This window comes from Haemaphysalis longicornis, unplaced genomic scaffold, assembly GCF_048455015.1.
Source record: "Haemaphysalis longicornis isolate Haplotype H1 unplaced genomic scaffold, Haemaphysalis longicornis Haplotype H1 scaffold_6, whole genome shotgun sequence".
Classification (NCBI taxonomy): Eukaryota; Metazoa; Arthropoda; class Arachnida; order Ixodida; family Ixodidae; genus Haemaphysalis; species Haemaphysalis longicornis.
The window spans coordinates 128,512,263-128,522,827 of record NW_027526407.1 but is presented as its reverse complement, the minus strand read 5'-3'; the positions used below and the strand labels follow the sequence as shown (position 1 = coordinate 128,522,827).

The 10,565-nt window shown below is 45.1% G+C and overlaps 1 protein-coding gene and 1 pseudogene across 5 annotated transcripts in view; one reads left to right on the top strand and one right to left on the bottom strand.

Annotated features, from left to right (window-relative positions):
* Positions 1-4,424: 4,424 nt before the first annotated feature.
* LOC144141142 (uncharacterized) overlaps positions 4,425-10,565 on the top strand; it is a 94,127-nt gene continuing 87,986 nt past the window's right edge. The window contains exon 1 of one of the 5 annotated variants that reach the window (XM_077672683.1): positions 4,425-4,526. The gene's annotated coding sequence lies outside the window, so the exon portion shown is untranslated. Of the gene's footprint in view, positions 4,527-6,428; positions 6,523-10,565 lie in introns of those variants that run through there. The other 4 variants (XM_077672678.1, XM_077672682.1, XM_077672679.1 and 1 more) reach the window with 4 other exon arrangements.
* LOC144143245 (uncharacterized) lies at positions 6,875-8,605 on the bottom strand (annotated as a pseudogene).

Here is a 10,565-nt window from a genome sequence, read left to right as displayed (position 1 = left end):
AACCTGGCGCCGGATGCTGTTTCTTTATAGAGGAGCACTGCGGACGCCGCCGCCGCCGGCGTTGGATGGTTTGGGGTCGCTTATTCGCACTTAAAAGAGACCATTAAAATTCGCGGCAAAAAACAACAAAGCAGAACGGAAGAGCGGCACGAAAATACGACGTAGCCGTAAACAAGTTGCCCATAAGTATCCCGAGGCCTCGCCTTCCAAGGCTCAAGTATCGCTGTCGAGTGTGTCCTCTTCTATCGTCCTGGTGTTGAAGCGCTGTTTGACCATGTTTCGCGTTCTAACCACATAAGCAGATTTAGGGTACCCCAAGAATTGTTTTCTCTTTCACCCTGGCGTGTCCTCTCCATATTTCGAGCGAAACTACGATAGCAGGACTCGGAGCGTTCGTGCGCTGCTGCGTTGCCTTCGTGCGTTGCCTACTGGCTAAAGTGCCTGGAGCATTTTTTGCGGGCCAAGAACCCTCGTTGCCACCGGCGGGACTAGAAGGCGAGTTCGAAGCACTGATACGTCATTGGGATGGCCGTCAACGCCGATGGCGCGGCCTACGGAGTTCGATTGAATGGCTGATTGATTGACGGGGTTATAGCGCCGATGCTACGCAAACAATGAGGAGCGCCGTAGTGGAGGGCTCCGGACTAATTCTGACCACATGGGGATCTTTAAGGTGCGCCAAAATCTCAAACACACAGGCGTTTTCGCTCTTCGCCTTCATCAGAAAAGCGGCCGCTGCAGCCGGGATGCAAACCCGCGTTGTTAGGCTCTGCAGCACACCTCCTTAGCCACAGCGACGGGTGCCGATTGAGTGGTGACGCCGGCGGTAGCTGTTACGCATCGTTTGCGATGAGAGCTCAGCAAACCTTCATGTGCTTTCGACATTTTTAGAGACCAAGCACTAGGCCAGTTTACCTTGCTCCGGACAGCGAAGTTTGCCGGGCGAGCGCGGCGCCAGCCGCGGCAGACCCGCGCAACTCTGGGTCGGTCCCTCCCGCCGCGCACACCGCCATCAGCGCACGTGAATGAACTTTGCGAAAACGTGTGTCTTAACGTCATGTGCGTGTATATCTTCTACATACTGCAACAAAGCCATGCAGAAAAATAATAATAGTAAAATATAGTCGCCTTTATGCCGAGCCGTAGGTTGACACAACTGGGAAGCGAGTGTTCAAGACTTAGTATTCCCCCGCGGATTCTTCTTCTGTCTTTTTTTCGAAGACACTGAGCTTGGTTACTAAATCCAGAAAAGCCCACACAAAGCGAACGGATTACATGCTGCCCTGGTGTACGAGCAGCTTGTTAGAAAGGCTGGTAAGCAGCCGGTAAATACACATAAGTGCGCATTAAATTTGGTAACAAAGAGGGTCCAAACACAGTTATAGCAGCGTAGTTTATCACCCAGCGGTTCTACTCTGCTTCATCTAATGTTTCACGTGCTTATATCGCCGTGTTAAATACATATAAACACACATGTGGCGGACACTTAAAGGCCTTAACGTTCCCAAACGTTTCGCGAGCTATTGGATAGCCTAAAATCACCGCCTCTTCTTGCAAATAAACAACTAATTTGTTGCCTAAGCCACTAAAAAGCGAACGAAAATAGAGATAAGGCGTGCCGCAATAAAAGTTGGAAATATATGAACGCACGAAGAAATGTTCGCGCTCGGTGAAACGAAGGGGAGGACAAACTTTATTTATCCCGTCCGGTGTGAATCCGGGCACTCCGGAAGAGTCAGGGGTGTCCTGAGGGAACTGCATTTTTCTCCCGTCACTTTTGCTGCACAGGTGTTGACGGTAATAAAAGCGCTAGTATTTCTTTCTAAAAGATGCCTCACGGCGGACCCGTTGGCGTGGAGAGAAAGAATTACCCGGATATTACGTAATTTATTCCGATGCGCTTATTAGATGTTCTGACTATCCCTCCTTCCGTCCCCCCCCCCCCCCCCCTCTTCGCCCACTGGAATTTTTTGGGATGGGCTTCTCGTGAAGAGTTTCTTTTTTTGGGCGTGTTTTTATACAGCTAGCGTACTGGGCTCCACTTGAAAGCCCAGAAGTTTCTTGGCGGGGCGGGCACATCTTAGCAGAAGCACTTTCGCTATACACAAACAAATGTAAACTTCATACTGTTACATGTATGGAGCATCACATTCGGATCAAAGAACCATATGTAATACCAATGTGGTCCAGTTAATACCATGCCACCAAACGAGGAGGTTTCCAGCAGGGTTTTAAAAATTTATGCTACGTCTCACGTATTTCAGTCTGAAGTCGTCTACCCCTCCGGTCATAGTCGGTAATTTCAAAGTGCAGGTGTCGGCGCAGAGACAGGAGTGGTTTACGCGTTCCGGGTTGAAAGAGATCTGTATTTCAATTTCCCACAAATCTGGTCCAACCGACCACGCAGCGGCATTGGTGCGTCAATTTTAAATCATCTAAGAACAAATGCTCGATCCCGAGTATGCCGATTTACTGTATGTCAGGCTTACAAAAGGTATGTTTACAAAAGGTATTCAGAACATTGGATTGGGAACAGTGTCCGTGAAGGATAATGAAAAATACCTCAGTAACCTCAGATTCGCTGATGACGTTGCCTTGCTAAGTATCTCGAGGGACGAATCGCAAAGCATGCTTTCCGCACTGGACAAGCAGAGTAGAACCGTGTACCTGAAAATTATTATGCAGAAAACTAAAGTAATGATCAATAACCTCGGGACAGCACAGCAGTTTCAGATAGGTGGCGAGGCAGTGGTCGGGGTAAGCTAATATATTTTCTTAAGCCAAGTTCTGACCCAAGATCCCAATCATGAAGCAGACATAATTAGAAAAATAAGAGTGAGGTGGAGTGCATACGGCAGGCATTCTCAGATAATGAATGGCAGTCTACCGTTGTTCCTGAAGAAGAAAGAGTATGACAGCTGCATCTTACCGGTACTCACCTACGGGGCAGAATCTTCAAGGCTCACTAAAAGGGTTAAACTCAAATTGAGGACGTCTCAGCCAGCAGTGGAACGGATGATGATAGGTGTAACATTAAGGGACAAAAAGAGAGCGGAGTGTGTCAGGGAACAAACACGTGTTAAGGACATATAAGGAGAAAATTAGAAGAAATGGGCGTGGGCAGGGCATGTAATGCGAAGGCAAGATAACCGTTGGTAATTAAATGTAACAGAGTGGATCCCTTGAGATGGGAAGCGTGGCACGGGGCGGTAGAAAGTTTGATGGGCAGATGAGAGGAATTTTGCAGTTGGTCGCAGATAGCACAAGACAGGGGTAATTGCTAATCTTGGGCAGAGCCCTTTGACCTGCAGTAGGAATGGGCAGGCTGATGATGATGTTGATGACGACGATGATGTGTCAGTCTGCGAAGCATTCCGGCCGATATTATAAGGTATTCACCAGAGGTTTTCTAACACCGACGCCCAAAGCTCCGGCGGTCATTCACCCTCACAGACGGGAATGGTTTTGTATTTTGCTCGTGGGCGCTTGGTAACCCGCATTTAGCAAAACCAAATATTTGTATGTCTGTTCCCGCGTGCCTGTACCAAGCAAATGGGGCTTGTTCGTGCGGAGTGGTTAAACGAACATTGTTCGCATTGTTTTAAACCAACATAAAATACGCTTCGTAATGTACAGTTGCGGGCTTCGGCCCCTCGCAGAAAATATCTAAGAAATCCAAGGGATTAATTTAAATATTTACACCATCTTCTCGTGAGGGGAACCATGGGGTAGATGCGACGCATCGGGGGTTGCCGTTGAGTTTCCGTTATGTTAGCGATGTCAGCGTGTGGATTGCTGTTGTTGTGTTTCCTATTTACGCAGCCTGTTCACCCCCCATGCGTCGCATCTACCCGATGGTTCCCCTCGCGGGAAGATGTTGTAAAGTTTTAACCGAGCGCAGGCTGTGCGCTAACGCACAGCTGGCACGGCGACAGGAGCGAGCGCAGCCGAGCGCAAGCTGCGCGCTGACCGCGCTGACGCACAGATGGCGCTGCGGTGAGAGCGGCGGAGCTGCCGCGGCGAGGAGAATGGGGGAGGGATGCGGACTACGCTGCGATAACGACGCGGGACAAGGCGAGTTAAAGAGATGCGTTGCATCTAATACGAGAAGGTATTTTGATTTTCTCGTTTCATAGCTTCTGCCGCGTCACAAAATGATCAAAGTCGCTAAATGATGCCGTCGGGAAGGAAATCCTAAAACAAACAGGCGTAGCACCGCTCCGACACGGTCACATCGGGTGCTAAAAATCACTCTCTATTAAGGTTGAGCCTTACGAACGGGTAAACGCTGCAATTATGTAGAACAAAATGATGTTTTCACGCACAGTCTAGAGAACTTCGCGCCTTGTTGTCGCGCCTGCGCGACAAGGCGCCTTGTCGACCGCGTCAGCGCAAACAAGCGGCTTGCCTACGTGCGGTGAATACGGCGGAAAAACAATCGGGCGCCGATAGTGGAGTTCTCAAGGCTATGCGTGAGAAACATCCCTTTGTTCTGGTCCTTGTGGCTCCGCGGTGGGACATGACCTGTAAGTTATTCTTCACTTGCATTTTGCTGATATCACTGTTGCGGTCTTTGCTTCCACTGTATAGAAACCACTGAATCGCATGAGAAAAAAGCGCCTGACTTGGTGCGATACGGTGTTTACGCTTGGAATAGCTGCGCACGCCAAATATGACAAAAACCGCACAGCATCAATGGGTAACCAGTCCACCCGACCATGTAACTTCTCTTGCGGATAAGCAAATGGTGGGCGTTATCCGAGCCCGGTGAGCGGCGACAGCCACGAATACTGCTAACGAGCTCTGTCGGGCAAGGTAGGCGTACCACAAAAATGGCCCAAATAACGGGAGGTGCCACTGAAAGCTGCGGGGAAAAGGTGTGGCTATGAACGGGGCGGTTGGACAGCAGTTGCCTACGATGCAAAGTGGTCAATAGGGTCATTTGGGAGGACATTTATTTTTAGGATCGAATGACAGAAATGCTTTTCACTAATTGTCGGTTGGCTGTTTCTCATGTTGCCTAGTTTCGTGTACACTTACTTCATTAAACCGGCTCAAGAACTGAAACCCTTCCCGTTACACCGAGGTATAACGGGTAAATTAAATAAATTGAAAATGAATGTTTGGATTTAAACTTTTAAAAAATGCAAAAAGGTATTTAAACAAGATAATTACGCAGAAAATGACTCACTACAGAATAATGATAAATACAAAAGATCTAAAAGCTATTATTGCGTTATTTTCCGCTGACTTTGCTTCTGCGTGTGTGTGAAATTGTGACAAAAGATTTGAGGGGTTACTATTGTTGAATATTAGCGTAATTAGTATTGTCATTTCTTCTAATATTTTTATTATTTTTGTATGTTTTATTAGCTCCGGTCTTCCTTCTTACGAGATAATTTCTATGGATATCAAGAAGTTGTTACCTGTGTTTGTTTGTTATTGGGCAGTCCTGTAAATAGTGGTCAAAACTGTCTGCTGGTAGGTTACATTTAGATATGGTAATATTTGTAATGGCAAACCTGTGAAAATAAAACGGAAATCTACCGTGTCCAGTGATAAACTGGGACGTGTAATAGTTGGTTGGAAAGTGGTCCTGAATTTTGTGAATATTCTTTATCCAGTGCAATATGTAGCTTTAATTTCGTTCTTGTTGCCACTCAACATTCCAATGTTTTCTTAGGTTAATATTGGGCTGTTTTTTGGTAAATTGTAGTGAAATAGGCCAGCCAGTTTTTTCGCCATATTTTGCTGCTTTTTTAGCCATTTCGTCCGCTATGTCGTTACCGACATTTCCACTGTGACCTTTAATGTAAGTTAACGTTATGTTGACCTGTTTTGCTACTTTGTTGAGCATTTCTGTAATTCTAAATATATTTCGGCTCCGATTATTAGGATTGCTAATTGCTTTTAGGGTTTATAAGCTATCAGTATACAACTGTACGTTACCTTCTTTGGAGCTAGTTTGGAGGTATTCCAGTGCTTTTAAAATCGCGATTCCTTCTGCCTCAAAGTTATTGCTTTACTCCGGAAGTTTGTATTCTTTGGTTTCTATTTTTTTGCCGGATTTATCTAGAATTAGAAAAGCTGCTCCTATGTCGGTTTTATCTTGCGAGTCGTCTGGAAATACTACAAGATCTGTCTGGGAATTTGGTTGGGTAAGATAGGTAAAAGATATCTTATCTGCTAGATGCAGCTGCCATATATCTACTTTGTTACTTATTTGGTCTCCCGTAAAAGCGCGGTTTTTCCAGGTGAACATTTTTCCGGCGAAAAGTACGTTAAATGTTTCGATTTCTTTTTCGATCGTCAGATGAATTGGTGGGACATTAGCTATGATGTTTAAGGAGGTATGGTGGGGCAAATGATACACGTTAAATTTAACGTTATATTTCCGAAACGATTGCAGATATCCGCATCAAATTTGTTGTGCGCAGACAAGATGCCACTGGGTAAAACATGAAGCACTTTGTCTGGGTCTAGATTGTGTATCTTTCTTGTGGCCCACACCCAAAATTTCAGGTGTGTTTGTTCATTGAATGTACCTTTTATCTGGAACAAAAAAGAGGAATGTGATGATATTGCGCTGTGTTATTCTAAATAACCATTGGTTTTATCTGAAATAAAGACATTTGATACTTTACTTGGAGTATGGGCGCAAAAAAATAATGACACGTCATGCACACAGCTGTAAGAGGGTGCCTTGAGGTATAACTTTTTTTGCAGTAGTAATATTTATGTTAACGTAATTGCTTTATTTCAGAATATTTATGCTTAGCTGTAGAACATGTATGCAAAGTTTCACTGTAATCAAATCAATACTTTCCGAGAAAAGGTACATTGAAGTTGAAGAAGTTTCAAAAAACTCAATTTGAGAAAAACTAAGTTTTATGTTTGCGTATTGCTCAAGTATGCTTAAAATGAACCAGGAGAATACATTTCGCTGCTGGCTTTTTTAGCGGTGTTTCTGAAACCCTTCTTGGTGTTCCTTTTCACCCGTCGTCTTTCTTTGCTTTCGACGGAGCCATAGAATTCTGCCCGGTCAACACGCTCTTTATCCATCCTGTTGAAGGCAATGTCACAAAACACACCTGGAACAATTCCAAGGGCTTCCAGAACTGCTTTCCGTGCGGAATTGCCATCATTGTAGTATGCTACAGCATCATTAGTAGCTGTTTTCACCATGTCAGCGCTGACAAATGCTGTCTTGGGGCAGCGGCACCAGATGAGTTGGTTCAGTGACTCATTAGTGTTCTGGGTTCTTCCATGGAGGCATTTCCTCAGAAGAGCTGGATCTGACAACGCCTTGAACACTGGCTTGAGGACATCCATCACTGCCTCAGGAATGTTGTGTTTGTGGGAGTAGGTTTCGCTTCCCTCAACAAGGCTGCGATTATACCCACACCATGAGGATGGTCCTTTTGGGCAGAGTCCGTGCTGGGGCTTGGCATCTGTTGATAACTTGTGAAAGTATATTGCCCACACAGCTCGTCTTCTGTTATCTAAACTATCTACATTTTCCCGGATAGCTTTGCCATAGTAAACCTGAAGGGAGTCGATGTCCTTTTCTGAAAGGCGTCCTTTCCCTGAAAGTGGCACACCATCGGCGAGCTTTATCCCCTTCTAATTTTTTTTTATGTTCCTGAGCATCGTGGCCATTCGCTTCTGCACGTGTCCCACACATTCATGCTTTTCTATGGCCGTCTTGTAGGGCTGTGAGTCTCTGACAGAAATGTATGCCTTAGTGTCTCCATCACCAATGTAATTTGTGTACATTAGCTGGTGCGTTTCAACAGAGCGTCCAAAAATTTTTACAGCTCCAGCACATTCCATTCCACCAGATGGCCTATCGCAGGTAACTTTACATTCACTCATGTTGTCATCTGTGTGAAGGTTGCGAGCACAGATGGGGCAAAACTTGGATTCTACTTCAAAGTCCAGCACCTTTCCTGTGTCAGCCGATATTGCTGCTACAACACCATGTAGTGAAGAATAACCACGCTTCATCCATGTTCTATCCACTGTGACCGCAGTTTCCAGGTCTCCATCAGAGTAGAAGCCCTCTTTCTTCAGTTCTTCGGCAGCTTTTGCCATACTATTTCTCACTGTGGTCGTGGATGCGTCAAGAAGCCTTGCGTTGTACGACGCAAACTTTGTTGGTGGTGGCGGTAGATTCAGCACAGCACACATGGTGCGACCCGATGCCAATCCTTTTCCGCAGGTACGAAGGGCGTACACGAACCTTTAATTCACTTCAAAGATGTAGCCAGAAGTGCGCCTGGATGTCTCGAGCACATTGCAAGCATCGCACTCGCTGCAGGTGACATTTATAGAGGACGCCAAACCGCTACGCCTGCCAAAAGCCTCTTCCAAAATAATTTCTCCCTTGTTGCACTTTTTACACACAGCAACGTTTTGCAAAAAGCTACGGAGAAGAGCGAGGTCGATGAGACGGTAACCAGTTGTACTTGCGCCTTCTACGTCAAAAGATGCACTACCATGTCTCTCACCTAGTTTCGCGAAGCTTGCGCTTCGTCGAGCCGGTTTCTTGCTGTCTTGCTTGGTCGTAAACCGATTACCTTTGAAAGTTTTCTTTTTGGTCCATTTTCTGGATGATCGTGCCATCTTCCGGTATCGCAGTGCGTTTTAAACTCGAAGCGGAGGCAACGCGACCACGACCACCACGACCGTAAACGTGGGAACAATCACAAAAATAGTACCTACTACAAGAGCACCACTAGCGGCAAGTCTCTTAAAGTTAGTAATTTCAAAAATATACGATGATTTAATACGCTACATATACTGGAAACACAGACGCAAGCAAAAAAAAACGTGAAATAATGCAGCGAACCGCGAAAAACAACGCTAAACATACCGTCCTCTGAACCGATGTCTCAGCTGTGTGCGCCATTTGTAAACGCCAGGGCGCGCGGCACACTTCGGCGCGGCATTTAAACCGTTTTGAGCGGGCACTTGACGACGCGCTTCCACGGTGTTGTTCCTCATACTGCACTCGATTTTTCTGCGCCAAAATTGCAAATTCGCTTTTTTGGCCGGTTTACCTACCATACTGTTTTAAATGCTTTGGTAACTTTATTTAGGCTTGTTCTTTGAATACTTCTTAGTTGTTTTCTCATTAGTACCTGTTTTAATACGAAATTGGAGCGGCATAAACTATGATTCTTTTTATAGCTCTGAAATAAATTTGTTGTAGGTGTTTGCTGGTAAGCATCCAGTTGTATGCTGTAAATTTTCCTTGGCTGTTTATTATTTGGTTTATTTTTCCTTCACGTGGTTAATATGAGGGATAAAACTGAGCTTGTTGTCCATATAGACGCCTAATATTTTAATTTCTTTACGGAATTTAAGATTTTTGTTTCCTAGTTTGATAATGGGAGGTCTTTTAATGTACTTGTCACCTATTACAGTGAATTTAAATTTTGTTTCGTTAAATGAAGTTCTTAGTCTATTCCCCAGTTTTCTACTATTTTGAGCGCTTCGGTTGCCTTTTCTTTGATATTATCTCTTGAATCGCCTCTTATTACTAAGGTTGCAATACGGTGAAACCGGTTTGTTAAAAAATAGAGTGCACGTCATTTTATCAGGACGTGACAGGTGGAGAAAAACATTGAAGCGCATTTGATTATGGTGGCCAGAAGACTAGAAGCAAGAAACGTGTCTGGCAGGACCTGAATGGATATGCTTATCTGCCTTAGTTTCTTTGAATACGTTCTTCTTTGAAGTTCTTTTGGCTGTTGCTAGCGAATTTGTTCTGGCTTCTGTTTTAGTTCCCAATTTCTGGGGTCTCACTTTAACGGGCGCGTTTATTGGCTTGTTGAGATTTCGTTCCAGTTGACCATGTTCTGTGCACGTAGGACGTTTGACTTATATTCTATAGTTATGTTTGCCGTCTGTGCGCTTTAAAATGTTCAATCACGTACACGTCTTAGGCCTTCAGCGAACAGAAAATGCTTGCCCCTGACACTTTTTACGGATGGCGGCACGCTATCACTCAAGCATTACGGGTTAATTTGCTCTTAACAACTTATGTAGCAAGGCTGCAATAATAACTGGTGTCTTCAGGGTACGTTTAACCCGACCTTTCATAACTTGAGTGTTCATAGTGACGGAGCTACACATGTGCTAGGAGGCACGCGGTATTGGAACAATGGGCATTATCCCGTGCGCCGAGATATGGACAAAGCGCTTGTTTTGTTTTTTTGTCTGCAACAGAAAAGCTAATGTCGTAGCTGGGATCGAACACGCGTCCTTTGGCGTATCAGCACAATGGCGTAGCCTGTACACTTTCAAGGCCTGTTTAACCATGATTCGGGTAAGGTTCTGTGTACAAAAAATTTGCTTTGAAGAGACCCAAATCTTATTCGGCGGTTATTAAACGCCAATATTTGGGCCTTCACTGCTAATAATCAACATACGTTTCATGTATGTTGACAAACAGATAGTGTCAGTGTCGCCTACTGCGGTTTTAGTTCAGTGACCGTGGGTGCTACAACCATAACTGACAGATAGCTGCCAAGCAAAACATCCAACCGGTGAACGTTGTG